Genomic DNA, 25,052 nt, shown 5'->3' with positions numbered 1-25,052 from the left:
ATTGTCAGTTTCCTTTTTCTTCTGCACTTTCACGCGAGGTCATCAGTGGTATGATTTCAATCATCACCCTGCACCCCGATCAATAACAAAAAGAAAATCCCTTAACCGTGCACCAAAGTACACAAGTATCACTGGGACGAATGAAAAAGCATAATAATATCGGTGAATGGAGTATCGGAATGACGTTACGGGATTCGAGGTGAGCTCGAGGGTGTCGCACCCCGCGGCGAAGGTCGGCGGGGTTGAAACTGGAGGTGTACGAAGTCCCAAGGTGACTCAGTGACGTTCCTCGCGACGCCCGGTCGCGATCTACAAGGATAGGTAAAAGTAATGACAGAAGGATGACTGGCGCTAGCGCTAAACACCTGCACCTTGCCCGTACGCCCGTATCCTTATCGTATCGTTAGCCCCGTGGTGATACCTGCCGGCCCGAGTTTCGAGGGCCCGATGATGCCTGCTCCAGGGCGCCGTGATGCCGCGTCTACCTGGTGGGTGGTCTCGCTATGGGACGTCGCCCCGTTCCCTTTTCTAACTGACGTCCGAGCGCCAGATGCGATTGTTAACGACTCCGGCTAGTGATTTGACGTATAATACACCAGCGGCGACTCATCCTCCCCTCTTCTAACACGCGTCTTTTTCGCCTCGTCGGTGCTTCGTTTCTCGCACTCATCCATAGACCAGTTCTCAGACATGCCGGAGAACAAGTATTCAGAAAATTGTTCCGCGACGCTTGCTCGTAAGCGAATTCTGATCAAGATTAGCGTTTATCGGAACTTTTTAACGCACTGGAATTGTTTGAAAATCAAATTTTACAACGATCAAAGACGATGGACTGATGTCACCGCGATTCTGGATCAATCGATGGCCACGTGCCCACGGTACTAAAATAACCGAAAGTGGTACTTGGTGTAAAGGGGTGCACGAAAAAATAAACCGAATCGCTTCGTTCGAAATTGAAGTGACAAGTTGAAAGGTAGTTCGCGGGTGTCAGCGATCGATCATGCAGGCAGCACTGCAGCTTATGGGTGACTCTTTGTTCGTGACAAGGGAACGTTAAATATAACTCAATTCTTCGGCACGAAAGTTGGGCCGTTGTACCGCAGGATCTTCTTACAGCGATCTGCTCACCCAGGAGGCTATTTACAAAGTTCGATTCCTGTTTTAGTTTAACGGAGGCTTTTAGTTCCTGTGTGGCTTTTGGGACATAAACAAAGCAATTAATGGTGTTTGCCCATTTAAACTTCCCGCAGGAGTAGCTCCGGCATATTGGCTCGCGGTGAATAGAGTTACGATACGTGTGTACGTGTTGCTGAAGCCCGGTTGGCCGATAAGGCACACGAATGGATGTAATAGTGCATGGTTGTCGACGTCGACCTTCGTTTTTATGGCTTTTCGTACTTACTTATTCTTTGTTCCTTTTCTTTTTTTTCCCCCCTCGTGTGTTTAGCCCATCGGTTGTAATCGGTCTGCTTTACGTGCCGAAGGAATCGATTCCCGGTTCCCGATTGTAGGTTGAACGGACTTCGACGTGGTGAATGAAAACTGGAATTTGTCACGTGAGAGTAGCCAGTACGATAAGAAGAAAGGGTAACTCTATCACGATTTTTTATCAAATGAAAACTGTATAAGGATTAGAAAATCGACTAATTACTGACAATTTTCAGGATTAAACGATTCGATGATTTAGTTTAGGGAACTTTTCAACTGAGACACCGTCGAATCTAAGCATTAAAGAATTAAGGAACTGGAATTACATTCGTATACAGGGCTTAAACGATTGAAATATTCATTAGTTATGAATTGAAGCATCTGGGGATACATTGAAAAGTTAAGGAACAATTAATTGGCGTGTAAAAATTTTTGGATCATAGGAATTCGCGAATGAAAAACGAGAATACCAACGATACGATAAATTGGAGAAGTGAGGAATCGGGGAATCGCAGACATGAAGCCGAAATTTCCAGTAATCGAGTATCTAACCGAAGACAAGAAGAATGGCAGTTTGAAAAATTGTGAACTTTTATGAATAGAAACAATCGATCAAACGGCGAATCGAGGAATCAAAAAATTAACGAATCGAACGATCTAGAATCGGAATGGTATAAAATTAATAGATCGAGAAGTTACAGGCTCGTCAAATTGGTATATTTGAGAATCGAAAATGAAGAAACTGTTCGATCAAACCATAGAATTGTGATCTCGGAAATCAAACGACGGTAAAAAATCGTCGCAACATTTAATTATCGCAGTGAGATGCCGGGCGAAAATCGGCAAAACCGATGGATATAAGAGAAAATCCGGCTTGACCGTGACCTCGAGGGTGTAGAAAGCGTGAAAGGGGAAGCTGCAGTATCTCAGCCGGGGTTCCATTGAGTGGGTACTCGAGAGATCCGGAAATGGCGACTGGACGCCCGAACGGCAAAGACCGCACTTATCTCCGGGGGCTCTATTGACTCGGCGCGGTTATCGCGGACCGCGAAGTAAGAGCGCGGAGCACACGCACTTGGCATCCTCGGGGAGCAGCTAGCCGGGTTGAAGGCGTGGTCGAGAGACGCGCGACGTCCATTTGTCTCGAGCGCCTCCCGCACCAGGAACGCCCTGCGTCCCACGGGCATCGATCACGTCTTCCTCCCACGAAGGAGCCTGGAATCGTCGCGGTTCCCTCTTCCGCGCCTCTCGCTGTCTCTCGACGAAAAATTTTTGGCCGCCAGACGACGAATTTCTTCGACAGGAAAAAAACTTTTCAACCCCTCAGCAGATCTCCGCGTTACACGTAGTACGTAGATTTTTATTTTCATCGATCTGAATTTTCAGCGTCGCAAGCTCGGTAACAGAAAAACGAAAGCTCTAAAGCTCGGAGCGCCGGAATTTCTCGGTTGGGGATGTTTGCCTGCGTGATTGTGTCAAGGGCTTCCTCCGAAAGAAGCGAATTGGGCGTCGATCATTATGACTCCAAATATACCCGTCTTACGTACGAAAAAATGGATACAATCACATCTTTTCCACCTATTGCGCCACCTGACCCAAGTGTCTAATTTTTTAAATGGCAAACGCAGGAATTATCTTGTATTTAAAACCCATGAATAAACATATGTAACCACACGTGTAAGCGTATTCTTTAAACGAAGCATACTGCAGAGCAATAACTAATCGATAAATCACACAAGAACAAGACAAAACCTTTTTTCAATTTCTTATTTCTATTTCCAGCCGGTAAGTCGACGGGCGTATTGGGACCTGAAAATTTTACTTCCATTGGCTCGTGTCGAGTGGTCGACGAAACGGCGATGTGGTGACGACTGTGCGTAAGTACTCAAGTCCGAAATGACGGGATTTAGCGCGGTGATATTGCAGGTGGTTAAGTCCACGACCGGAAAAACGATTAATTAGAGGATGAGCGAAAAAATAGCCCCTAAAACGAAAACAAGGAGGTTTATTGACGGACTGGACATCTCACCTGCACATATTGTACAGGATCGTTGCTGCACAGGGTGCAGCTAGCAATATGGTCGAGAGCTGAAACTGACAGCACGGGCTGTTCAACTATGCAGAAACCTCGGGCGCGGCGGCGCTCATGAATATTCACTCAATTGCGGCGAGTGATATTACGATACGGTCTGCTAAATAAGCCCTCCGGCTCGGATGTAGGTGTATATTTGAATAAAAATTGTCCCGCTTTACAGAATTTATTTTATCCAGCTTATTTACGCTCGGTTGTATGTTTCGGACGAAAAATCGCTGTTTATAGTTTTTGCGCTTAGCTGCTTATTTCCAAACGTTCTTTTCCACCGAAAAATCGTGACAGATGACCTACCTATGAGTGTAACGAAATTCGATTATCAGGTTTTCATTCGTTTAAGGATTATATAACTGATAAACAGTCACAAAATATTACATATATTATTTGCCAAAAGCTTTTTTTTTCAAATCCTTTGCCGCGAACAGACGAAAAAAATGGAAATAACGAATGAAATGGCGCCAGTCAGTGGGTAGGAACTGGTTCCCCAGTATCCAATACGTAACCGATAAATCTACGTAAGAAGACTAAATGTACCGTGCAAAGTAAGCGAGGTGCAAAATAATAAGTATCCACTCTGTACGTAAAGAAAATTGTAATTAATTTTTTTCCCTTGCACCGGGTTTCTTACCGCGAAGTTATACCGCAACTAAGTCGACTATTTTATCGTCGACTTTCCAGACACCTGTGGTATAATAATACGTCCATATCTCGTCCAAGCCGTGAACCATAAGTTCCCTGTTAAAAAGTTAGGTTCATGAATTTTTTTGAAAGTCAATTTATTTTCTAATTCGAAACTAGCCGCAAAACCCAGCCAATAAAAATAGGGATGATAAGTAATATACGGATACGTTTGCAGGACACGTGAAAAAGCCGACGGAATTTTTGTGCACCGGTGATAATTATAAATACCCGTTGTTCAGGTTGTAGAATTAACGTGCCTGCGTACATCGAGTCTCTGTATACGCTTCTACCTATGTAAGTGATAACTATACATACAGCCGGGTCAATTTTTCAAAAGCCACATGTATAATTGGCTGAGAAAAAAGTCTCGGGGAACCGAATGATCGGACTAAGATGATCGTTAATCGTTGAGGCGAGGAAGAAGGATCCCGGAGGAGTTGAGCGTCCGCGACGTAACCTTAATCTAATCGGTGCCTTCGAAGCGCTGGCATCGATTATGCTAAACGCAGCCTGGCCGATGCCTCCAACTCGTTTCGTTTGATTAACTTTTAATAAAGAGCACAATCTGGACCGTATAATTCCTCGAGTTCGCTGCGCGTTACCCGAACAAATTACCATCCTAGCTATCCTAGTTTTCTGTTGGGAGGGTAAACTCTGTTTCAAATAATCGTAAGAGTAGTTCGCACCGTGAATTCTGTACGAGACGGTGAATAAAAAAATTGGTCAATTCGTTAATTCCAAACAGGTTCACTTGTTCTCGACCCCTGCTGGACTCGAAACGCCGAAGCGTCCCGTTTCCCCGAGGTGAGTAGCCGCGCAAGGATCAGCCAGGAAGTCGTACTCGTGTCAGATATTCTGAATAATATACCACCGGTTTACATCAGACCGGCATATACCGTATACGCGGAGCCGAGGCTGGTACGCTGCGGTAAATGGTGCGGAGAAAAATAAAAAATAAATATCGAAGAACGAGTAGGTGTGAGGTGGGTATAATATCAAGCGGATGGAACGAGGCGAGATACGCGTACGGATAATATCTGATACCTGAATATAATCGCGGTTAGGTATATGCCTGCCAGGGTGGTATGTATAATAATTCCACATAGCGCAGCGACCGTACTCTGTCTACATACATGCACGCATGTACAAACAAGGCGAGATACTTCATCCGTGCAACGCGTATGAAGGTACGTAACGCATGCAGCAGCAGCAACACACGTGCGGAAGAGTGCAATCGAACGAAAAGCGTTCCAACGCTTTTATCGGAGAACTGCAATTAGCAATTGCACGGTAACGTCGAGTTTCTTTTTTCTTTTTTTTTTTTTTTTTAATTTTATTTCTCTTCTTTTTTTTCACGACTTTGTTGGTATGTAAATGCGTATACGCTATACGCACACCGTGTCTGTGGAAATACGCAGTGCATGCATTATGCGCCAACCCGCAAGGGTTAATTGATACGAATGCATTGCGGCATTCTTAACGACGACGCCGTGTATTATATGTATATACGATCCTATTTTCGCTTTCACAATTCACGCGCGAAAGATTCCTTTCTACATCTTTTTATCCCTTCTTCGCTCCCCCGGTTTCTCAGCTACTTTGTCTTTGCCTCGTCTATTATCCGCTAGCCAGAACGCGTTAAGTACAGCTGACACAGCGCTGATTCTCTTCGGGATACGCTCCGCGAGCTGCAATTATTATTATCGGTCGTTTCAATATCCGTCAAACAATTTGATGAGATCTTAAAATTGAAAGAATATGATTATTTTCCAGCCAATCATTATCACATTAGCGTATCACCCGCTGAAGGGAAAAAAATCGTTTTCAACTTTCGTTTCAACGTTTCAAATTAATCAAACTCTTCACCATTCTTTTAACCAGTGATGAAAGAATTTCAATTTTCAGGTCACGGAATCTATCTCCACGTATATAATACACGTCCAACATTTCATAAATTTCACCAAAAGAAAAATACATGAATTTGTATTCAAACGACGATATTTTCAAGCGAGAGAAAGGTGAAATTTTTTCATTTAAAAATAAGTTGATTATTCAAAAACCCCGCCATTACATTAGATATTCTTTATCAATGGTACGACGTCGTGTGTCTTCCCTCCAGCATCAATGACCTGCGACGTTTCTCTGAAGTTCATCGTATATACTCGTGATAAAAATAATGAAAAGTACCTAGAGGGGTAAAAAAATTCAAGTGTGTAAAAAGAAAGGATCACCCATTATGAATATATTGCGCCCAGCACTCGGGATCCAGCCGCAGCGTTCCAACAAGTCCAGCCGATTTTATCTGCGGAATTTTTAGGCTCGTCCCGTGGCTCGCAGCCCAGCGTGGGAGGATAATGTGCCTCTCCTTTCTTTGCGCTTTTTTCATTTTACTTATTTATTTTCCATTCTTCCCCCCCCCCCCCCCCCCCCGATGATCTTCTCCGGACCTTCTTTCGCCTGCATTTCGTATCTTCCACATATCGGCTCTCTCTGTCTCTCGATGGTTCGAGACAGCTTTTTCTGGTCTCAGAGAAGAGCATCACCGGTTGCTACGATTATCGGATATGCATTCAGGAAATCGTAATCGATCGCCGGACGACTCGGTTGCGAGGAGGAGTGCCTCGGGCATTTTGAATCCATCCACCTGGTGATAAACAGGCCAATACTTATGCCTTGAAACTCGAAGTGAGATGTCAGCCATGCAAGTATCGCAATCAGTCACGAGCGCGAAAAGAGAATGAAAAAAGAAAAGCCAAACAAAGATTGCATAAGCCGCAACCTGCTTCTTCTCTTCTCGACAGTTTCCGAACCATCGAACAACAGAGCCTCTGGGTCGGCATCCCGCATCCATCCCGTACTCGTACCGCACGTTATACGCACGACGACAGCTGTGCCGATAGCATCTCAAGACAAGAGGTTTTTCTCGTACGAAACAGCTGTCTTCTCACCATTTTCACCCCGGGTAGCGTGCGCGTGTTGTTTTAAACACATAGCGCCGTCCAGTAAACGGTCATTTCATTGTCCGACCATCGACGTAATATTCCCTGCTTCAGGCGCCTGATGAAGTCCGGTATCCGCGATGTCCACTTCCAAAAGTACTCCAACTCCAACCAGAAACGTAATTTACTCAGCTCACAAATGGTCCGACATCTGATCTGCCGAGTTATCGCCAAGTCTTTCTAACTCGTCGATGGACTTTGGCGAGGTCAAGATTCCAGTGTCCCTTTCGGAGTTCGAATGGTGGGCACGATGTGGGCTGGTAAATTTCCGGCGCATCTCGTTACCTGAGACCTGAGAATAAAGAAACCGAAAACAGAGCAACTCACCGGTAACTCGTCGGCAAAAGACGCGTTCGGGAAAGGAGCGCACAGCTGTCTTCCGCTCGTAGCAACATCATTATCACCACTGACTGGTAAGCATTGCAGCAGATGAGGCGAAATGGATTATCGCGAATCAGATACCTCGGGTACCATGGTGGAAGGCATCGCTTGACCGTAGTACGGACGATCCCTTGACCTGAAACAATAACTCACGAGACGAATGTAATGGTACACCACATTGGTCTTCAAGAGGTTAATTGCCGGTTTGGGATGTCCGTCGGTGGACGGTTCAGCGGTAGACCGTTCCTGATGCGGTTGCGTAATGCGCACCCTGCACGCATTTGTAGCTGCAGTTTGGAGGCCGCGTCTCTTCTCGATGATCCGAAACCAAAACGGATTACGATTGTAATTTTTACGCGGCTGATTGTGAGTCAAGCGACGTACGTTGGTTTTAAAGTTGCAAGAACCACGCGGCCGCATGCGAATAAACGCAGTGCAGATATCCGCGGCTATTAAACACGCGGCCATGCGGACGATGATTGATTTCGGCCTACCATTACGTAGTAATCGTTATTAATTACTGATAATTATTGTTATACCTAGAGTTGATCCGTTTCTCTGGGCTGTGTGATTGATTCGATCCTGCCAGAGCCTCCGCATCCTCCTCGCGCGTCTGGACAGCCGGGATCGCCGAGGATAGCCGGGGGCCGGTTACTCCTGTAATTGTCGGTAATTAGAGGAGTCATAATTACCGACCCTGGCAACGTTACACAGTCCATTCATTTTCATGATTCCTGCCGTAATCTTTTTTCCTTATTGTTACAACACGCAGCTAGCTGTTATGGACAGTCGAGTACGGTTCAGCTGCAGTTTATCCGCATCCTGCGCTCGGCTTTTACACATCGGCTCACCTTGCGCCAGCCTTTAAAAAATGATTAGCTCTCTTTAATTTTATGCCAACATAAACCGCATCGAGATGCGAGGGATCCAACACATTCTCCCGGGCAATCTCAAGTGGGATATTCGACTGCTAGCTTTGATGTCTTATGGGACCAGTCGGCCATTATCGCTTATACCTATTTATACTCGCCGGCGAGATTTACTATTTCTAGTCCCCGCCAACGGGGCAAAGATTTTTCAAGTGACGAGGGTGTGCCGCGTCGTATATTTCGCTCGGGTGAGCTCCGTACACCCTCGGTCTCGAACCGCGTCCAGCTCCACGATCCTTTTGACAGCCGAACGTCCTACAAAATTATAGACTCAACTCGCCCCAGTCGTAGGTGAGATTTGTGTTGCTCTCCGTCTCTCCTCCCCCGCCGAATCCCATCCACGAAAGCACCGGATCGTTTCGTCGAGTGAATACGCGGCCTGCTTTACCGAAAAGTGCTGATTTTTGCAACCATTTAAAAACTTGTGGATATACAACGTGTGAATTATAAAAATTTTAACCATCATTGGTATGAAACCGATTTTTTTTACATCTCATGCGAGTAAAAACTCTTTTATTCGCTGCATCACGTGACGTTAACGTTCTTCAATATTGAATTAAGAATGCACCCTGTGATCTCTCTTCCCTTTCAGAGTGTTGTACCGAACACGGCACGTGCGAGTTTCTATTCATTCGGATCAGCGGATGGCGCAGTCTTTGACCGAGGGTTTAGATCATTGAATCCCCGCACGCTCCCACGATACAGATAGAATCGCGAGATTCAAACTCGAGATATTTCCAAGGATATTCCGTTGAAACGGGTCGCAATAACGTCCCATTCTCCAAATCTCGTCAATCAGTGCTACAATTTCTTTTTCTAACCACGCGTAAACAAATTTCAAATTTGCTCCACCGCGATACCAATACTTCGGACGATTTGATCAAGACCCTGTAAAATATCCCGAGGTCTGTAAGCCGCGCTCGTAAGCCTTAAAATCCAACGACCCCTCGGTGATTAGCGGCACCCTTTGCAGCGAGCAGCGAGCAGCCAAGACCCCAAAGTGGCGCGGAGTCAATTGAATGTAAACGTAACGAGACTCGTGCTAATTATAAATCCGCCACAATGCCGGCTGACGAGGTGCGGTGCCGCTACCGGTTTCACTCCGCGTGCATGGATCCGTGAGCGTTGTGTGATTGGCACAGAGCTGTTGGTGTGGTGCTACCTCATCTATGGTTGTGCGCTTGCGGACTGGCCGAAAGCTAGAAGGCTTGCACCCCTGCACCGCGTATATATATATAACCTATCCGCAATTCCGCGTGAATGTCGTTCCGCTGATGACAGAGAAATATATGGTATATAATAATTACTGCACGCGCTCCGCGATTCTTGATTACAGGGTAACTGCAGGTAGATAGTATACGTATGATGCTGAATTCTGCAATTATTACTGACAGGTTTTTCAACGTAGTGAATTGTTGGTTTTTTTCAACTCTCGATGCTTGAATTTTTCAATAATCCTCAGATAGAAAATGCATAAAATTACGAAGATCAGCTACTCGTCGTGGATAGAAACGTACCTTCGTTCCGCAATCCATACCTGGAACGTTTTTTGTTCGTTCAACAAAAAAAAAGATACTCTTGTAATATTTTTCGTTCCGTGACGGCCATCATTTTTTTTTTTTTTTCTTTCTTTCTTTTTCGCCGTAGCCGAACGCTGTATACCTTGCAATTCTTTATCGGGATTCGGGGTGGATCGACACCCTCCGTTCCTGCAGTGTCAGCGTCCGACTACAGCGTGCATAAAGCCGAGAGCACGACACGTCTGCTAATTGTATGAATTATTAATGATCAATTCCCTTATGTACCGCGACGTACATAAGGACCTATGTACATGCACGTTTGTATACATATGCGAGTACACTAGACTTGGACGTGTCAGAAACACGAAGGTGCGGGTTCTTCGTCCAGTGAAATAAAAGCGTCTCAGATATCCGAACGAAACGGAATGGTTGAGGGTAGTTTCGCCCTTCTCGGAGGAAGGAAATGGACGGTGGCGGAAGAGGGGAGGGGGGGGGGATGGGTGGATGCGAAGCCCGATTTACGGCTCACAACTTCCGGTCCTCGCGAGCATTATTGAGATTAACAGGCTCGGCCCTAACCCTACTAACTCATTCGGGATTGGTTCTCGATCGGTGGATCGAGGAAATGGGGATTGGAAAAATGGAAAAACGACGAAACTAGGGAAGAAAAAATTCACCGGACGTCCCGCGTTACTTTCGCTCCATTAGCACGAATTCATATTTTGGACAATAAGGTGAACGGAAAATTTACCGTTCACTCTTAATGGTAATCCAAAATAAATTTTCGCAGAATATCGTCAGAAATTTTTTTTTCACGGAAAATTAGCCGAGCTACATACTTGTTTTAAAGTTTCACGTTATACTTGAGAATTGTGATCACGCAGAAGTGTTTTCTATGTTTGAAACAGCTCCAGATAACTGTAATTTAAAATACGCGGAATACAAATTTCATACTTTTGGGTAAGCAATCGTTGCGTTGCCAACGATTTGACGAAAGAGTTAATTTGTACGCTTTCGACGATAAATCTCAGCAGACATTTTAGGCAAAAGATTAATTTCATCTGATAACGGAGGAAGGTGAAAAGTCGCGTTAAGGCTAAAAGTTGGAACGAAAACGGGAAGAAAAATAAGCGTTCTAAGCAAAACGTAACAGGGAGAGACGAAGAAGAAGAAAAAACAAGAAACAAGTAGAAATGAATTTCTGAAACGAAAATTACCGCAGGAGACCTCCTCAAGGACGCGCGCTTGCGCTATTTATACCGCTGCGGGGTTTAGATTGTAGATAAATTGTTTTATGGGATTTGTTTGCTAATTTCATTTTCAATCTAATCAGATACGAACGGACCGTCGGGGGTCTACCGGTTCGTTCTATTGTTAGGCGACATGAAATTTCGTGTTTCTGTCTAATTGAACTGGCCGCGGGTATATTTTCCTTTCAATGGCAAACCCTGTGATTATTTGTTAATGGTTCTTAATTAAGGATAATAAATTCTCAAGCTTTCCTTGGTATTACTGTACGTATAGGCAGTATGACGTTATCGATAATACGAATTTCGGTATACGTATACATACGTAGGTATATATGTGGGTGGTACACCTCAGTTTAAGCATTGCCAAGTTTCTCGCACCTTTCGTGCCACGCAGAATAAAGAGGAGAGCGGAAAAAACTTACGAATTGATGGAAAAAAAAAAATAAATAAATAAAAAATAATCGCCGAGAGCTTGGGTGAATTTTTACTTTGTCTCAAAACAGCCTCAATCGTTGTATACAGAGTCGATATTCATCATCCTCTCCCTTCACAGTCAGTGCCAGCCCACGCGATTTACAGTCCGGTAATTGGATTTATCGCCGATTCCATGGAGTGTCAAGCGAGGCGTGCATGAATAATTTATGCACACATACCTGCCCTCGCAGGCTGTGGCGAGGTGTATACGGGTAAGGTAAATGAGCATTTGCAGGTTGCCGATTATTTCACAGACTTGACGCGACAGCCACGCGGCGCGGAGCAATTCATTGAAATACCGCGGTGTATTTCGCACGCCAATCCGGGCAGGTATGTAAAGGTATACCTACGCGTCGGGCGTATTATACTTGAGTATAAAATTTTCAGCGCGAAATAATGGCAATAATAATAACAAGAAAAACAACAACAACGACAACAACAACAACAACAGTTCGTCCGGGTGAACGAGGGAAATTTATACTCAAATTATCGTTCGGAAATCTGTTGTCCGTCGGGGTGGTTCGTCGGCGAAACGTCAATGCGAACCGAGGCTACGAACACGGGCTCTCAGACTCGCGGACAATTGGAGTTCGGCGTCAGGAGGAATGATTTATCGGCGGTACGCGTGTGGCGGGAAAATGATACAAAATGATGCCGGCAATCAGCCCGAAGCCCAAACCTTCTACCATCGCATCGAATACACGAAGCGGCTTGATATCCTATATCTACCCGGATGCAAGGGGATGGGTCTGGTTTTTCGTACCAAACGGACGCGCCTCGTTCACTTTGAACTTCGTCCGTCGTGCGAGTCAAATTTCACGTGAGTTCGCGGAAAAATTGATGAATCAAAGTAGAAAACGTTCTCGATAAGAAATTCCATCGTGCTCGGCGTTATGCAATTTACGCGGGAAACGCTTCAGGTGTGCAACTATTTACAACCCATCCAAGGCACGCGGTGCAGATATCGAGGATGGTTCACCCGCAAGTCGGGGTCGAAGGCTCAATGATTCACCGTGTAATGGAGACGAATGCGGCCGTAATTCTACTCCGCTGACTGCTGAACGGCTCCGTACGTCGAGGACCGAGTATTTTCGTTGTCTGTTTCAACCTTGTCCTTCTTCGTCTTCGAGCCTAGCTTTGAGCACCTCGAGATATATGGCCTTATCTAATTTATTGGACAGCTTGCGGCGGGACGAAACGTGGACACCGTTTTGCCTCCTCGGAGAATTTTGCCCCGTGTAAGCACGCGAGAAAAATTTCAATCCACGCAGCGAAAGTAAAGTAAATCAAAGATTTGGAAAACTGGAGATGTGAGCATAGATCGATGCATTTTTAGCCAGGCATCTTTCTTTCACGAAAATCAATTGACGGACAATATTTTTTTTATCATTATTTTGGTATAAAAATCCAATTTCATTTCCATCTGAGCGTGAACTATTCAAGATTAAGGATATTATTTTATTCGTCAACAAAGAATCCCAAAGCTCGAAATTCGTTCCGTTCGAAACGTTATCATCGATAAAAAAACGTTTCTAACGATTCGGCACGGAATTTTTCTGGCGAAAAGTCAAGTTCTGTAATAAGACATTGCGTAAGAAAATTGGACGATTTTCACAGGATATGATCCCAAGCTTTCTGTAACGTTATTCTCTTTCATACCGCCTTCCGAATCCTAATTGTTCATCTCAGACGTAGATACGAAAAGCTGCGCCCCTCTCAATCATTCCGAGCTTGCAAGAATTTGTCGAGATATTCAGCCACAATGCGGACAATTCGCGCGGCTGTGGTTGGTAAGCCGTATTCTTCTCCGTTTTTTTTTTTTTTAATTTCTTCCGCTCCACAGCGACGTCGGACCACCTCTTGAAGGCAGAGAACGCGGTTGCCTCGCGGTTATCAAGTCGACCTCTCGCGGCATGTATATATGCCGCGCTCTCCCCGATCTCTTTCTCTTCTGCCACAAGCATTAATAATTATCTCGCTGGATATTTTGCTAGCGCGAGTAGCGGCGAGCGAAGATGAGAAAAAGGCTGCGGCCAACCGACCCCTCCAACTCTCCGATCCGTGCCAGCAGCACACGAGCGAACGCAAGGTGTGAAACCACTCAAAGCAAAGAGCCCCGAGATTGCCGTGCACCGGTGGTGCTACCCCATTATCCGAGCTTGTAATGCCCACCGCCGTGAACTCGAGAACGGGGTATTGGTGAGTGGATCTTACCGTTCGATACGTGGACGCCGATTTTTATCCCCCCGCCTCGCCCACGTGGGTGCATCATATACATATACCGCGAAAGCATTTACGACATGTTTCCAATGAAAATAAAACTATTTTTTGTTATATTCTTTCACGTGAGTTTATTTTGTGCTTTTCTTTTAGTTTTTTTACCAGTCCTGCGAACAAGTAATACCGTTTATCTTTGTGGGGTTTACATGTTACGTAAATTGCATTGCTTCGGTAAATAAATAAATGGATACATCAATAAACGATGGGTTCGTGAAATTTGGCCTTGCGTTTGTAAATACTGGTAGAATGATTGTCTGAAAACCGGGAATTAGGTATGGCGTAATTGAGTTGTAATTAGTTACTATGATCAAGATTTATATATGCTTCATTTTTGTTTCGGAAAATTTCGATTTGCACTGCGGTGACACGATGGCATGACAGCGAAAAGTAGCAAAACAACAGTAGCAGAATTCAGTACTGTGCGGTACGTAGCTGCTGATTAACTAAACGCCGTAGGACTGATAATTTTCGTGCTCACGTTTTTAGAAGAAAAAAACCATCCTTTAATTGCAATACATTGCTCAGCAGACGTGATCTCATAGTAGCAGCGAATTTTCAGAAATCCGTTAAGTATTGACGATTGATTTTTTGTCAAATTTACGTTAACGCAAAATAAAATATGTCAGGTATTGTTCGTTGTAAGATTATTCCATCAACAGATAAAAGGGACTCGAAAACTCTTTCAAGTCGCGAAATAGATTATAATATTCGTAGGTAACGATCGAATCAACGTCGAGGTTTTGGAAAACAATTACGGTTTATCAGGCTAAAATTAGAATTAAAATAATTTTAGACGTACCAGATTCCAACGATTTTTCAGGAAACATGCTCAACCTCCAGACGAGTGCATTGTACGCAGTTAGCTTCCCCAGTCTAAATCACAACAACGTGAGATGCACGGAATCACTCAACGCACTCAACCGTATCAGCCACGATCCGAACTCCGCAGACGACACGAATCGATGCCTCGTACAGTCGCTATCAAGTCTCACTTACCAATTCGTTTCGCAGCTGAATAAGGACTGAACTGACGAATCGTTACAGTGTCACATGCCGACAAGGAGGGCGCAAAAGGCGCCACTCATCGAGCCTCGTCGCTATCTGATCGCGTTGAGACGAAAACAAGGAATGACAACAAACGCCGTTTACTTTATTCGTCACTAATCCTGTCGTAGGAGTCTGAAAGGGAGACTGGGTAGTGTTGTTTCCCACTAACCGCGTATTGGTCCAAAATATTTTTCAAACACATCGATGCTTATTTTACGCTGTCGGAACATTCACGGTATTAACAAAAGTCCACACCGATTAGTGTAAAATTAAACATCATCGGTGTAAGTCGTTCGATTCTTGACACCAATGAGGTCTTGAAATCGACACTCAAATAGTGTAGACTTCTACAGAATTATCGTCCCTGCCAAATTGAAATTTGAAAATAAAATTTTTACCAATTTTTATAATAACGTTCAAGCTTTGAATAATTTTGAGACTACGTTCGAACCCTGGTCTCAAGATGCTATATATAACGCTTTTTAATGATCTAGTAGTCATCTGGGATTAAAGAAGATTAGAAGATTATAAAACTCTTACGTCTTTAAAAAGAATAAGATTGCTGCGTCAACCAACATTATTGTAAAAACAGTCTTGTTTCAGACTTTAAACCGAAAACACGTACTCTGCTATTAAAGCTTTACCTCAACATTTTATTTGCGCCTTTGATTGATTCTCCAAATGAGCTCGCGAACGCATATTTATTTCGTAACGTCCTAAAACGTTACAGTATAATAAATAACCGAATTACAAAAATCTACCGAAGACATCGTTATACCTGTACGTACACCCTGACCCTCGCACCTCAAAACGAAAATCGTGGCACGAGTCTCTGATTCTTTACGTATAGGTGAGGTGCGAACGGGGTCGACACATTAGCATCCTATTTGTAACCGCTTAGCCACCCGTCGTCCTTTGCCGAGAGGTGGACAGGGTTCGCGGTTGTCGCTCAGCGTGCGTTCTCAGCATGCCTCCCTCCTTGATCCTTGGGTCACCAGACCCTCCTGGGATCCTTACAAAAGCCCAGGATCGACCCGCGACTCCTTTGCCCCTCAAGATTGCCCTCGTTTCAAGTGGTGATCGGATTCGTAATAAGCCCTTCATTACACTCTCCGACTGCTTAATAAATTTCTTAATTGTGAAAAATGCTCGGTCTTTTTTCGTTGCCGCGATCTCCGAGGGTTATTTCTTTGTTTTCTTTCTTTCTCGTAGTTATCGTTCTTGTGATCAATTAATTTATCTACATGCGAGCGCCGAGCTGCTGCACCCGACGATAAAACGTCGGCCGGTATTGCACCGGCGGTTATATATTTACGAGATTGAAGACTGGACGCAAGGGCGAGGGGAGGGATGGACGGCGGGGGGATGCGGAGAGAAGCAAAGGGCGGATGATGTTCCATTAGCTTTCGTATAACCCACGTTATAGTCGATGCCCACGTATAGATGCGACCCGTAGATAGGAGCCGTCACGGGCCGCGTACCTACCTATATACATGTACGATGGCCGCGGCGCGATGCGCGATAATTAGAAAATTAAATTGTCTACTCCGTCCTTTTCTTCGGCGCTCGATACGGCTTCGGTCCTTGCTTATAACGCGATATTTTCAAAAATTTTATACATATAGCGACACAGCGGTTTGCATCATTATACGTTGCGGTCTTACATCCCGGATCACGTGGAGAACAAGTGCAGACGATGCAAGACTCCGAGTTTCCAGCCATTTTTCCTTGCCCGAATTCGTTCGTCTTGCGAAAATTTAATGCTTGTGCAACGATAAATTGATGTTGAAGGCTTATTTAACTAAAAAAGTAGAGTAAACCTCACCAGCTGATTTTGCGTTGCAATTACAAAAAAAAAAGGATCGACGATAACGCAAATGGTTAAGCGTACCTCGTATTTCGTAATTCCAACAATATTGAAACAGTTTTTTTTAACGATACCTGTTTTATCGAATTTTTCCAGTTACTGTGACAAATGAAATTTTTCTCAGTGTATAGCACAGGCGTTTTCGGTTTGCAATTGCCCAGGGTTCGGTAATTTTTCTCAATTATCGTACATCGCGGCGTCGAGTCGTTGTCATTGTTTTTTAAACCTTTCGGGCAAGAGTCAAACCATTCGGTTTGTCATTATAATTTCCCCCCTTACAGTGCCTTGATTTTGTGGCTCGACGATTCCTTTTTCCTTGTTACATATTTCAGCGTAAGAAATTTCGGCAGATATTCTTCTACCAAAGAATTTTTTAAAAGGAATCAACTTCGTCGTATCCTCTTGCAAAGTTCAACTGCCTCGACTGGTACCGCAGAGTAATTACTGGCTTCAATCAAGTTCGATTTTCCCGTTAAACTAAAATTTCTTCATTCTTCTCCACGGTATTTATTCCTCCAAGACCACACAGAAAAAACGATCTTATCCCGGGTGTCTCGCTGTGCAATTCCTGAGACAAGAACACAGAGAGCGAGTTGAACTGGCGATAAACCGGGCCGCGTCAGGTACACAGGCAATAGGTACCATACATATGCATGGGCATCGTACACACGCATATACGTATCCTCGATACGCGACTGCGAGTGCGAGCGTGCATATACGGCGGTAGGATATATCCGCGATAGGCCCGCGAGATAGCCGTGGGCCTTGCGGTGGGTGCAGGATGATTTAATGTACGATAGAAAGGAGATTCCCCCCCCCCCCCCCCCAAGCCTGATATTTTAATACGCCGGGGAGCGTGATGGCCGATCGTCCATCTCTCGGACTCCATTGTGCGTGCGTACGTTCAATTTTGCATAGGTAAATCATGATGCATTGCATGGCAGCTCCGACGCTGATCGCGAGCGTGAGGCTGAGTACAAGGAACTGTGTTATACGTGCCCCACGCTCTGTTCAGGAAGTAAAACTGTTTGTTACCATTATCTCTACAACCCCTTTTACGAAGCCGCTTCTTCGCCCATCCTTCATTCCGCTATCTGTCATCTACCCGTTCCCCTAACTGCTCCGGTACACTGGAATTGAAGAGGCTTCGAGCCTAGCAGTGTTAATTTGTAAATACGGTAGGAAGTGGAGCATCCGACGTCGATGGCGCAGGTAATCGTTACCTAAAAATTTACTCGCGATTTTTCAATGTAGCAAATCTGCTCTTCGATCAAAATTCACGTATCTCTGTCCTGAATTAATCGAATTTTCCAATTTATACCACTCTTGCACCCTGACATTTTAGATCGTAATTTTATTACGAAATCAATTTTTGGTAATTCGAAGCTTAGATTAATCGTCTGACAATCCGTGGTTCAGAAATTATCTCCACGAGTTTCACAGCCCATTTCTCGAGTAGTGAGAACCCATGAGAATCCGTGGCGATGCAACGCCAGATAATCAAATACTCATTTATATTGATCGTCGGAAACGCATAGTGGTTAACTATTTTGACGCGGAGTCATTTGAGCTTTGAAATTTTGAGATATTGCCCATTATTCCGGGGCTGGTCCGAGGAGATTAGGTTTCTAGCTGAAAAGTGAGAGAGAGCGAGAGAGTGGGTAGAGTCCACGGCTGGTTCCCACATATCCGAAAGCCACCCCCGCGACAGGGTATGAGGCGCGCGCGCTGTGCGCCATACGAGTTTTGAGTTGAGCAATGCTTTGACGTTGTTTTTTGTGTCTGGCGGGCCCTTCGCCGGTCCGGGTCCAGGGGGCCCGCCACGATTTAGTGGCCCTAATTGCAGGGTTCAGCTATTTAATTACTGGGTTCGAGCCCCTCCGCCCCGCCACGGGTTCTCCCGTATAGAAAATACGTCCCTTACCGAATGTTGGTACCTACACGTACCTACGTACCTACATTTGTACGCCGCGGCGCCGGCCTCGCTACGCAGTGCCCACATATCGTCTGTGCCGAGGGAAAGAGAAGCACCCGTAGATGGACGAGAGAGGATAACGAGACTTGGGACTTTGACGCAGAACGCGGCCGGAAGTACGCGACACTTGCAAGCGTTACGTTGATACCGAGGGTCAGCGAAACGCGGACACCGCGAGCATAAGCACGCTGATTTATGACTCGCGAAACGGTTATTTTAGACGTTATAATGCCACTTTTCGCCCTCCCCGATCGCCCTCCATTTTATTTCACACCCACGCTCTGTGTTTTACGGTGTTTTCTCCCCCCTCTAACGCTGAGGTTCTTATCCTCTTGACCCTCCATCGCCAACTCCTACCATCGAGCTGCACGAACCAGGCATATTTCACCTTTGACTCATACCACTTCGTTAAGACGTGCGCACGTACTTTCACACACGGCAAACTCCTCGAATGGGACGCCATATTGGTACCAGACTGACCGGTGGATTTTTCATGCGTTACGTTTCGACCGGCGCTTCGGTATCACAGAATTTAACCGCTTCTTTGGCTCATGCGTTTTGCGCGGAAGCATTTAGCTGGAGGAAAAAATTTCACGATACTTTAATCTAGTCAATAGTTGAATGAAACATTGACACCCTAAAGTAGTCTATCCGAACATAAAGGACTGGGCAGTTCTGAATAAAACTGTGATATCTCCAAACGGACAAAATTTTGTTCGACGTACTAGAAAAAAAATGCACCAAATTCAGGATTGAAAGATTTGCTCGAGGTCAGAATCATTTTCAGCTGCGGCGCAATGATATTCATGACGGAGTATAGAATCTGAAGATTCTATTACCGTTGCAAATCTGAGAATGAAATTATTTGGTTGAGGAGAGTTGAAACTACCGAAACGTTAGTCGTTAATTGTGGAGCAGGAATTCTTCCAGATATTGGTTCGAGAACGCAAAGTTTTGCGCAAGCTGGTGACACCGAAGTTTATGAGAGTAAATATACGTCCCATGAATTTGACGAACTCACGATGATACTTTTACCAATCGCGAACCGTTCCTCAAAGCCACACGTAAAGTGAATGTAAGATCCGACGACGATTAAATTCCGGCACCAGGAACGGCGGATAAGTACTCACGTGGCACACGATCTGGTACAAAGATCCGGTACGTAGGTATAAATAAAGAGCGTGCGTACCGTACGCTGTACCGACACTGAAATATCGCTGTGTGATTCGAATGCCTGAGGCGAGGCGCGAACGTAGATACGATAAATCTTGACAATGGTCGAAACAAAAGGAGGATCGGAGATGTATAATACAACAAAAGCGGAGAACGGTCGAAAGAAGAGGAGGAATCGTTATCACCACATGCGCGGCTGCGCCCGCAGGAATGTTTTAATCGCTGCTAATAACAGGCTGCATCTGTAACAATTACCCACATACTGCGGCACACGTGGCGGCCGGCCGGGGTGAAACGGTGCCCGAAACCGTGCGGCTACCAAATGATTGATAAGTCCATAAAGCATCGTTTCCCTTTCCGACCGTGCCGGTGTGTCGGATGGTGTGTGTGCGAATAACCAACGTCCGTGTTCCTGGCCGCGGGTGACGTAGTGACGAGATGATGACCACCCTCAAGTCCGAATCATTGTGATTACAACGCCCGCGTAACCCGTAAATGCAGGCGAAGCCACTGCCACCGTTGCAGCCATCCCTTGGCCTCGGCTGCCCCGATGCGTGCTTTAATTGTCGGTTTGCCACCGCTAACCTGCACTTTAAACTCTGCCTATCCCACGGAAGATTCGATTTCGGATCATTTCCATGCCTCGATTGGCTCCGGAGGGATCTTGACCGGATCCGCTTTGCTCCGCAGCGGACGAACGATCGTCCGAGAATCGGTAAACGACTTCATCGATCGAGTCGCACGACTTGCGAGGACTCGTCATTTCGGTCGCAAAGGAGCCTCCGTCGATCGGTTATACAGAGCGAAATGATCCGTTACACTCCGTACGGAGATGAAGAGCGCGGCGATCTTTTTCCTCCCTGGGAATATTTCTCTTTTAATTGCAGGCTGCGTGGGGGGAGGCTATCATTCTTTCTCTTCACGGACAGAGCGCAGAACGTATCCTCAAACGCGTTCAAAACTTAGCGAGATATAATAACAGAGTGCGTCTGTCTGTGCTTGGAAGCTTCGCCCGTCCGTTTCGTCTGATCCTCTGGCAGGTTCAACCGGCGCACAGTTCTTCTTCTTCTTCTTCTTCTTCTTCTTCTTCTTCTGCTACTCCTCTTCTTCATCTTTCGCTTCTCTTCATAGCCGGCACGATTTTTCACCGCTAGAAACGATCTCTCGCTGTTGAAACTACACAACGCCGCACTCCGGTATCGATGTGTCCTCGTTTTTTGTCCGTTGTGCCTGAGCTTTGCTGCACTCCATTAATCTCCGCTAACCGCGATGTGTACCTTTGTTAATTTCTGGAAAAATTCTACCTCCACCTGGCCGGATGCATCAATCTATACCTCATATACCACCGTGAACTAGCTCACTAATTCACAAGAGTATCAGCTGGGTGGCTAATTGCCTGCAGATACGGTTACAAGCCGAGGTTATACCTTATAATACATACATACACACGTATACACGTGTACAAGTTTTATATCCTAGCGATCCTGTTAATTCGCTTATCAGACAACCTGGCAGCCCATTAAAATATGATTAGAACAACATGCACCTCGTTAACCCTCGGCGTTAACGTCGATGCCCACGTGGCTGAAGCCACCACGTAACGACCATCGGACGCCTCGCGTCTTCGCTTATTCCTCGTGCACGTGGGTGTGCTGTGGTGGCCAATCGACACATTTTTCATCCAGCGCCGCGTTTAATCAGATTTCCAACTCGGCGTGCCTTCGCTCTTCTAATTACATAGATCTTTTGCCGAGAGGCGTTTACCGCCCTGATGAAACTGTGACGTGGTGGAGTTTATAAATCTCCGGCAGAACGCAGCGTCGCGACTTCTTTTTGCTGCAAGCTTTCGTCATCCCAGATGCTGTATCACGATTTAAATTAGATAATACCGTTTCCCCGTCGCTGTTACACAGCTTGCGTTTAATAAACCGGTGTCGAAACGTCCGGGGATAAAACATACCTGTATTAAGCTTAGCTCAAGTCGGTTGAGCTCGCACTCAACGTAACTCCATCCTTAAAAACCATCGTCCTCTTTTTCTCCACAAGAAGCCGCTCACCACCCAAAGGCGAGACGCGATTTCGAATTTGGAGCACCCAGCGTCGTCGCGGACCAATCCTTTCGGTCCTTCCTCAACACATATCGGTCCTCGGGATGAATGAAGACTGCGGGGTTCCCACTGTATCGAATTACACGCCGAGCAAACCAAGAACGAGGTACACTGCTATACTCGCGGTGCTCGGGTACAATATTGAGAATAAATTTCCATTCATGCGAGGGGCACCCATTCACCCGTCGAGCCAATTCAACCAACGCACAAATGCGTCACGTGTATGCGTGCATGTACCGTCTACGTCATAGACACGCATTACATGCACCGACGATGCTTCGTACCGACGTACCAATTCCGCCAGTATATCGTCACGAATTTTACGTATTCATCATCACATGCTTACACATATACGCGACTCGACGACCTGTTGCACGCTGAACCAAATTGTACCCTCAAAACGTCATCTATGATATGACATGATCGCCGGATTTGAATAAACTGCCGTTTTCGTGTGATCGTTGCCGATCAAATGCCGTGATTTCTAACTTTCTGTTCTCGGTTCTTGGTGCTTCGACGAATATCAAGCACCTTTGATCCTCTCAATATTCTGGCAGTTGAAATTTACGTGTCATACGTTTGTCATTTCCAAATGAGAGAATTAGTTACCTTTCGTTTTAAACCTTTGCAATGGCTTTTAGAGATATTTGGAAACGTTTATCGTAGCCTCATTCAAACATTCGGACAAACGAATGAAACCTATTGCGAAATTTGCGAGTATTGTTTCACTGAAATTCGACGCTTGGTTATATTATTTATAATACGGCAATGACTTTCGAAAAACAAAGCGGCCACTCACCGTCGATCCATTGAATACATTGCATTATGATACAATTATTTGAATTATTCACGATACACAGCGTCACACCTGACTTGATTTATCGTATGGCTAATGATTCTGCAAAAAATATTCTTCAGTTACGCGATGTAAAAACCGTTCCACTCACAATCAAGTATCATCATGCAAAGCACGTCACCCTGAATTTGCACCGCGCGTATGACACGATGGGTTCACGCGTGTAATTACACGCGTACCTGTTTCACCAACGCCCTGTGGTATTTTTCTAGCACATGTTTCTTCTCCTTTTTCATCTCACTGCTTTTTTTTCTCAGTCAGATTGTCGGAGACGAACGTCTACCGAGTTTTTTTCCAGCGTGGTTATGCCTCGCATAACTCAAGGCCTGAAAATCTCAACTCGAGACGTCGCATATTACATAGCTGCCCACGTCAAATCCCATCAAGTACAGGTTACGACGTGGCATCGAAGCACCAAGTACGGTCCGCGAAGCTTGTATATTATATCTCTGTCTGAATTCGCGGTACGATGATATACATGGGATGAAAAATTTCACTAAGGCGTCCTATCGATCGTTCGAAGAATATGCGCATAGCCTCAAGATTCGTTGACCTATCGAAATCTTTAATGTTAAGATCGTGTCGGCGTATGTAGAAAGTTTCGCGTTCCTCCAGGAATTCCGATAGTGTCGCATAGGTATCTACGGTATGCGCGACTAAATGTCGTATATTAGAATAATTTATTCGATACGGTTCCCAACGCTCCCATAGATTGCATGTCTCGCAATACCTGCTGCTCGTTCCATTGTATCAGAGCTTTTTGCTTTTTAACGCCATACGCGTACCTACACGCTGATCGAATTTCGCGATACAGGCTCAACGTATGGTTCTACTTTTACTGATATTTTATCAACTATAATATTATTGGTGATTTACTTCTTCCTGCAGATGATTAAAAATTTAATTTCGGATAGTTCATTATGTTCTGTTATCAACTATTTGCGGTTTCCTGAAATGAGACTTAATATTGCATCGAACGTATTGGCAAAACGATCGCTATGCTTCTTAGTTCTGATTTGAAAATTGCTTGAAAATAGTATTCGACTTTTGAAAAGACACGCCAGCCCCCCAGTGCGTAAATACCAGAGCTTTTTTGATCACCGCGGTTTGATTACGGTTCTAAAAGTCTAGCGTTTCCAGTGTGTAAGTAATCCTACATTGGGGCTGATTGAAAAGCCCGCAACCCCGTTAACGTGTAAGAGAGGCGGGCGTCTTGCGCAAGCGATCCGTTGTACCAAGACGCAGAGAGAGAGAGAGAGAGAGAGAGAGAAAGAGAGAGAGAGAGAGGAGTAAAAAGGAGAAACGAAATAACCGGGGCTGGGCCGAGGAACGATGTGTGTACGGAAAAACGTAAAAGATCGCATGACCGTGGGTGTGCCACGTGATCCCCATGGGTTTTAATTGGTCGAGCCGAGAGTCACCGGCGGGTCGTGGTTGGGGTTGTACCGAGGAGGAGGCTCGAGGGGGGAACGCGAAGGGTTTTCCTCGAGAGGCGAGCGAGGGGGATATCAAGAAGGCGAAGGTAAAGGCGAGGGCGAGGGCGGGATGGCGAACCCCACCAGCAACACCTTCTTCGATGGCAACATGCATACCGCGTAGGTACGACGAGGCGGGTGCGACACACGCGTGCGTTGCACGTCGGGAGAAAGAGAGAGGGAGAGGGAGAGGGAGAGAGAGAGAGAGAGAGAGAAGGGCGAAAGAGATGAAGAAGGAAGAGGGAGAAAGAGAGAAGGATAGAGGAGAGAGGAAGATCCGCCTCCCGCGAGTCGTGCCCCTTACAAGGGACCAAAAAGCTCAGTTATAATTGTTGCCGACCCAGAGACGCACGCTCCCGATTCTTCCTCCTCCCGTGTCCTATCGTGTCAAGCTCGATTATCGGTGTTCTTCTTCTTGTTACCGTTCTTCTCGTCGTTGTCATTCATCGCCGCGGTGTGCTGCTCTCCCCCCTTTCTTCTCCTCCTCCACCTCCTCCTTCTCCTCGTCGTCGTCCTA

The 25,052-nt window shown here is 45.5% G+C and overlaps 1 protein-coding gene and 1 long non-coding RNA gene across 3 annotated transcripts in view; one reads left to right on the top strand and one right to left on the bottom strand.

The window, feature by feature from the left end:
- Nucleotides 1–25,052, top strand: part of LOC124297399 (transcription factor Sp9) — an 89,080-nt gene that overhangs the window by 29,603 nt on the left and 34,425 nt on the right. The window lies entirely within an intron of this gene.
- LOC124297400 (uncharacterized) overlaps nucleotides 1,432–25,052 on the bottom strand; it is a 35,062-nt gene continuing 11,441 nt past the window's right edge. Inside the window, exon 2 of the long non-coding RNA XR_006906601.1 lies at nucleotides 1,432–1,542. This is a non-coding gene — a long non-coding RNA (uncharacterized LOC124297400). The remainder of the gene's footprint in view (nucleotides 1,543–25,052) is intronic.

The sequence above is a fragment of the Neodiprion virginianus genome, chromosome 2 (assembly GCF_021901495.1).
Source record: "Neodiprion virginianus isolate iyNeoVirg1 chromosome 2, iyNeoVirg1.1, whole genome shotgun sequence".
NCBI classification, from domain to species: domain Eukaryota; kingdom Metazoa; phylum Arthropoda; class Insecta; order Hymenoptera; family Diprionidae; genus Neodiprion; species Neodiprion virginianus.
This window is presented reverse-complemented; position numbering and strand designations above follow the sequence as displayed.